The 7,169-nt window shown below is 41.3% G+C and overlaps 1 protein-coding gene across 6 annotated transcripts in view; it reads right to left on the minus strand.

The window, feature by feature from the left end:
* PPP3CC (protein phosphatase 3 catalytic subunit gamma) overlaps nucleotides 1-7,169 on the minus strand; it is a 52,506-nt gene that overhangs the window by 44,958 nt on the left and 379 nt on the right. The window lies entirely within an intron of this gene.

A 7,169-nucleotide genomic window follows, 5' to 3' on the forward strand; every position in this document is an offset into this window, starting at 1 on the left:
TCTTATATAAGTCTGTAAGAAAATCACAGGCTGTGATTTTGTTGCAGAAACAGAAACTTTAAACATACATCACATCTGCTTGTAGTTTCCACAAATTTGAGTAGCACCGCGATCACATGCACCAGGTCGCAATGCTGCTCACTCAAATTTGGTCTGGCCAGCTCTCCATCATGCCATCCACTCACAGGGGTGCAGCGCCACTCACTCAGAGTTGGCCCAGCTGCCCCTCTATCAGGACCAGGCGGGGGGGGTGGGGGGAGAGGGAGAAGAGATCAGGCCAACTGAGTGAATGGCACTGCAACCTGGCACACTCACATTTGGCCCTGCACCAAAGCCACAGCTTTAACAAACTGTGGCAACAACTTTTGAACCAAAAAATCATGACTTTCTTACAGCCTTATTCATAAATAAATTATAAAACCTGGTAAGCGCCATAAAATTAATCCTACAGGTGTGAACATAGGTAAAAAGTTAAATCACATTACAGTAATCATACAAAGAAACCTACAAGCATCACCAGAAAGAAAATTCTTCTGCATATCTTTATTATAGGCCATGCTCTAGGAAATATTCAGGTTACAAATTTGAACACTGCAATTTTATAAGATGAATTATCTTACTACTCGTTTTAAAGCCATTTTATGCCTGATCACCATCCCTCACCTGCTTATGAAATCGAAAGCCTTCTGTAGCTAGCTATGGGAGCGAACACTGCATATTCTATCTCACCTGGTCCTGCTCAGCTTGGGGTGGGGGCAGAGGAAGTGGTTCAAAATGTAAGTGTCAGAAACCATCACCATTGCTCTTGCAGAAGCCAGAAGGTATTTACCTCCACCCCCACCCCCCAAAAAATCAACAGTGAAGAGCTGGATTTAGATTTCTGGATCTCATAAATAAAACCTAGGAGTCTCACATAAGCAACATACCCAGGCTCCCAGCTGGAAGAGGTCATACTACTCAATACACTCACATCCACCTCTGCTACTAATGGGAACATAGCAAGAACCTATTATAGCTTCATAGCTGGAGATGCTGCTGCTAGAGAAGCCAGTGAGAATTCCTCTTCAGAGATTGGAGGTTTGAAGTCAGGAGTGCAGTCCAGATAGCACAACACTACCACTCTCTGCAAATTAAGTCTTTAAAAAGAGCAGAACAGGATTTTATTCTCCTATCCCTCCTGGGGTCTGCCACATCAATGTGGACTTTCTTCATGCATCCCATTTTTAACCCCCATCTTCCCAACTCTGTTTTTCATCCTGTCAGCCCATCTGCCTTCTAGACAGAGACTGACCTCCCTGTGGAGCCCACCAATACCAAACAGAAATCATTCTGTTCTCCATAAGCTTTCATTGTACTCCTGACCCAGGACTCCAAACCAGCTCAGTACTGCAAGCCAAGAGACCAGTCTTGAAGAAGGGCTTTACAGCTGAGTTTTATATATTAACACTGCTGCTTTCACATAGCCCGCTCCCTTGCTTCAAACTGCTTAATAATGTCTAAACCCATTAACACACTGTACAGCTAGTAAACATACCCGGCATTGCAAGGCAATCTGTACAGAAGCGTGAGGGACTGAACAGGAGATGCCTGAAAACCAATAAAGAGTCGTCAGAGATAAACTCAGACAATTACTGGTCTACAAGCTAATATCTTGAGATTAATGTGTGGCTCTACCTCCACTGGGACTCCAGGATTTACCTAAATAGCTCTGTTCATCACAAACAGGCCAGCCTTCATTACTATTTTAAGCCGGCACCCTGCCCTACTTCCTGCAGACTCAATTCCTAAGGAAGCAGCCTTCCTTCATTTTCTAACCATAAAACCAGCTAAACACTGAAAATGATATTACAGCTAGAAGTGGCAGATTCAAGTCATGTCTCTCTTTTTTTATTAAATGAAAAATGCTAAGCATTTTTATTTCATCAAGATACCTGGCTGATTTGAACTCATTTGTTCTGACTGCTAGAGAATTGGGCTTCTGAGCAGTAGGTACAGACCTTAATATGAAGAATGGAGTTAACTTTTTACAGAAGAATATCCAGATAGGAGGAATAGAGAAAAATCACATTATATACAGAGGATTCACAAATTAACAGCAACTCTTGTCATTTACACATGGGATTCTCCCGCTCCTTTCCATGTTGTTGCACCATTCCGACACTTCATATGTGGTTCTCCAAAGAAATACAAATGCACCCCAGTCTTTTATATTTTCACAAAGCCTCATCAATGATTTCTAATGATTTTATATCTTTGCTACCATATTTTAGTCTTTGGTAGCAGCATAGACACCTCTGTTAAAATGCAGATAAATCAGAGAACAACATAATGACAAGAGAGAGCAGTCAAATTTTTAGCTACCAAGACCTGGTTTAGGGCACTTGCTCCAGCCAGGTCCATATTATAAAGGTTGCTAGACACATTAAGTGGCGGTGCCACTGCTAATATACAGGACTGGGCAGGAGACATTTAATACCAGATGCACATTATAGTTTAATCTTCCACTCTCCCATAAGGTATTAGTCAGAGTGCCATGGTCTGCAATGCATTTGATTTCTGTTGCATTTTTGGATGTATCATCACATGATCTGACAGCATTAGCACGAATTCTGCAGCAGACAATCCAAGCCCAGGCTGCAAGCTGTCCCTTCTCAAACCACATCAAATTAAGACCACCTGAGCTAAGAAGTGTCTGTGGGGCATAAAAGATCAGTTAATAATTAAGGATTATTCAGTGAGATCTCCAGATTTCTATAGCCCTTAATGGTATAGCCATGTCTATGCTCAAGATCTTGAGCCTTGTCCAGATGAGTACCTGCGCTGTGACACCACCTGGCTTTTAGGGATCCCACTGAGGTGTCTTAAGTCAGCTGGCATTGGCACTTTTAGCGTGGTGCTCCCAAGGTTTGAGAAAGCTCCCCTTGTCCCCCAAACAAGTTTGCACCCTTTGCCCCTACTTTTAACCACTACCTATAGCTCTTTCCCCCCCCCCAAGAATTTCATAAATTAATTCTCAGTTATAATATTACAACATTAGACAAGATAAACCAATTAAGTTTATATCTCACAAAAGAGAACATTAAATATTATGGCAGCTATTATGAAGAACCTCAAACATGTATTTCTTTCTTTTAATAAACATTTCCCTCATATTAAGGTCCATCTCTATGCCTCCTTATAAGATTCCCATTCCCAGTGTATGCAGTTTTAGGCTAGTATTTGATATTTTTATCCATGTGTTGTGTTATGAAATAGCTGTACAGCATCTGTGAGTACCTCAGATGGGGGAGAAATATATTCAACTTCAAAATAAGAATACTGTATGTTAACAAGGTATATAATTTAAAACCACAACTTTTTATGAAGTGCAAGGTCTCAGAACAGTTTTGACTTAGCAAGGTAAAGCAGCAAATTTTCTAGCTCCATCTTGATTCGCCTTGTCACAATCTGAAGGAACCCCTTCAAAGTCACAGAAAAGCAGAATATACCAAATTAGCATCAACCCTACAGCTCTCACTCAGTGGTAAAGCTCTCATTGAAGTCATTGGGAGTTTTGCCTGAATATGGACTGCATAATCAGACCCCTATACTGCCCTATACTAAGAGTTGCCCATGCCACAAATGATATATAGAACATGGCGTGCACAAAGAGAGCGAGATGAGCCATCTTTTGTGCATTTATATTCCACTCAAAAACTATGCCTCATCTGAGCTGAACAAGCGTACTGTTAAGGCATCACCTTGACCAGCACACAGTGTCTTCCATTCCCATAAATACTGAAATCTCCAAGTTTTGGCTACCTCTTATTAGGAGTCCTTCTTTCCTAGACTTGCTATCTACTCTCTTGGCTAACTCCTCAATGGCATGCTGCCATAGGTCTTGAGATCTAACTCACATTTGAAAAATCCAAACCAAGTACTAGACTCCTGAAACAAGAAAGGAAACAGTTTTATCTTGAGAACTAAACGTTCTTATGATAAACTTGTTGGGTGAATTGTCAGAGCAGCAGGTCAAACACTAGCAAAGAAAAGCTGAGGGCTTTTAAACTCACCCCCTCTTATGCTGTTCCCTTAATACAAATAATCTGGATATGCAGCTATGAGACTGACAAAGTTTAAGTGTTTGTGAGAGAGAAGCACACAGGGAGTTCTGAAAGGTGATAAACTCAATCTTAACCCGAAAAAACAATTTTTGTTTGTGGGAGATGTCTATCAATGTGGTCTCAACCAAAGCAGGAACTGCTAAAATGCTAATCCCAGCATTAGCTATCATTCACTGCATGGCCTTAAGAAAGTCACTTTATTTCTCTGTGCTTCAGTTTCCCCAGCTGTAAAACAGTGAATATGCTTCCTTATTTCACAGAAGTGTTGCAAATTAGTGGCTACCCAGAAGCATTATATAAGTGTTAAGTATTACATTATAAAGCTATTACGCTGATTACTGAGAAACATGAAACGGTAGTTTTAGCCAAAAGAGAAAATGCTAGATTTTAGCAATTCAGTTCCTCATAGTGATCCCAACACACTGACATTACTTCTTCCTGAAAAAAAGTCACCAAGTTAAGATGAGGCTCTTGTTTCTTTGCCTTGATCTGGCCAAGTGTTTAAATAACAATATCAGGGGTTTTTTTTAAAGAATTCTTCATAAAGACAAACATAAATATAGCTCAGTAGTCGGGTTGCTCTCTCCAGTCCACTTGAGTCATCAGGACATAACTTTTGGTTAAGAAAAAAAATCAGGATCCCCACTGCAGACAGCTACTCTCACTGTCACCACTACTTTCCAGAGGATTTATTTTACAGCCAAGGGTGATAGTTTATATTTCACGTAGAATAAAATAGAACCTTTACTGTACAACGGACATGTCTGAAGGCCTATTTTTACAAGTTACTTCTTTGTAGATCAATGCCCTATTTACCCAGAGGAGAGGTATACAGCATTATTCCCTGACAACATGCTTCACCTCTGTCCTGGATGATCCACCAATAGGTGGGAGAAGGGAAGTCAGTCCCCATGATCCACCCAATTCTTAACCTCACTGCTGAGACTGCTAATAAGGAGACTGTAGAGAAATTTTATTTGCAGTCCCATTTCAGAGGGCTTACAGCTGACTAAAGTATCACATTCCACCATTCTGAAGTTTTATTGCGTTTCATAGGCTTTTGATCTATGCCAAGCCTTTTTAGTTAAAAAAAAAGGCAAAACTACACCTATCTTAATAGCTGAGTGATTTTGCTTCAAGTAACGCCCTGACAGCTTCCACTGAGACCTACTTCTGGCCATGTCTAAACCATTAACTATGTTTGAAAATTAAGATGTTTGGTTAAAACAGACATCATTTGGTTATATGCCGAGCTGCTTAATAGTGATATCTGATGAACCAGAAACACAAGGGGGCCTAGCACAGGATTGAAAAACTGAGCTGCTTTAAAATAACAGCTGTAAGTAGACAAACTTGAGGAACTACAATGTTTCCACTTGCTTATGACTGAACATAATTAAGGCTAATGTTTTCACAGCCCTTAGGAAATGTAAGTTCGTAAGATAAGCATTATTAAAATATGTAACAGAACAGGAGAGACTTTTTCAATGCAGGAACTGAACAAAATTAGCTCTTATTTCTCTTTAGGTTTAAAATGTAAATACTGCAAACAATGCACCACCTTTTAATAAAAATTCTCTCTTTTCATCCATCTTTAAAAAAAAAAAAAAAATTCCTCCCCAGGCATCCAAAGCCAGTCCAAATAAGGTTCATAGTCTACCTCGGGAATGACATCCATAATCATAGCACTCTATCTATAGGGCAGCCTCCTTATGAGACTATCCCCCAGGCTTCACTACATACTGTCAGCATGCATTTGTGTAGTGAATGATCATACTGTCTCCCTTTAAGCTCCAGTGAATAACTCACTACATGTGTATGAGCTCCACCTGGCTGAGGACTAATTATCAAAGGCCATTCCCAAACTCTGGCTTTCTATATATTGCACTGCTGGCTAACCCCCAAAGCTACTCTCTCTATTGAATGTATTCAATCCAGTGCATCCACAATGTACACATAATTGTTAATAGGATTTCACAGAAAGGAGTCCAAAGGCTCAGCTACAATGTAAGCTAAGATAGTGTTGATATAGAAGACAGCTGAATTGACATTACCCTCTCATTTCTAGCAGCAATATTAAACTAAAATCACAAAAAAAGACCGAATGTTAAACATCTAAGCAACTCACAGGAACCTCAGGGTCCAGGCTGCCACCCTGTTCCACTTTGTCTATGTATCAAGCAGCAGCTATTAACACCTGAACACAACAGGTAAAAATTCATTTGGGCCCAGGTTAGAGTAGCACGTAGAGGTGACAGTGTAAGCATCTAAATGGTCAGCAGAGGCTCCATACATGTGAAATTTGACATATTCCTGTCCATATCTCAGTCCTGTAACAGGATGGGTTAAGGGTAGTGTGACTGAATATAACAATTTAAGATGCCCAAGTGAGCAGCCTTTGTAACTGTGTAATTGTATAGTAGTGATGGCTGCTGAGCAAAAATTTAAACAAATACGACGTATAAAATAGATGTTCTCCAATACATGGGTATGAGAGATGGCATTAGATTAATTAGGGCAGCTAAATCTACATTGTACAAGCTTCCAACTAATCCAGGAACTTCTCGATTAACATTTTGCCCTCCTCTCTATTAACCGCTTCCAACATCATCAGCTCTTTTAAAATAGCATCTACTATGGGAGGTGCCCAGCACAGGGCAGTGTGCACCAAGCACAGCATGTCAAAACAGGAGGACTTCAGGAAGACACTCAGCTGCAGGCAAAAAACGAGGTGCATTGCACATCAGGGGCTCGGGAGAGCAAGGGGAAATCTCCACCCTTCTTGGAGCAGAAAAAATATCAGCACTGGCCACTGCTCGGCTCCGTAAGTCTGAATGCTCAGACTGGAAACGGGCAAGTGGGGTCGCCCATGTGCCCACCCTAAGGGGAAGGGGGCACAAACCCCAACTTCCTGATCTCTTCCCCCTCCTTTACCTGTGAAAGAAAGACAGCTCCCCAGCCTGCACCACTCACCCGCCTGCTCCCTCCAGACAGCGCACCCGCAGGGCCCCCCAGCCCCCGCACGCACACTCGGGGGCCCTCTCCTAAGCGCAGTAACCCCCCCCC

Source organism: Terrapene carolina, unplaced genomic scaffold, assembly GCF_002925995.2.
Source record: "Terrapene carolina triunguis isolate 2854851 unplaced genomic scaffold, T_m_triunguis-2.0 Scaffold53, whole genome shotgun sequence".
NCBI classification, from domain to species: Eukaryota; Metazoa; Chordata; order Testudines; family Emydidae; genus Terrapene; species Terrapene triunguis.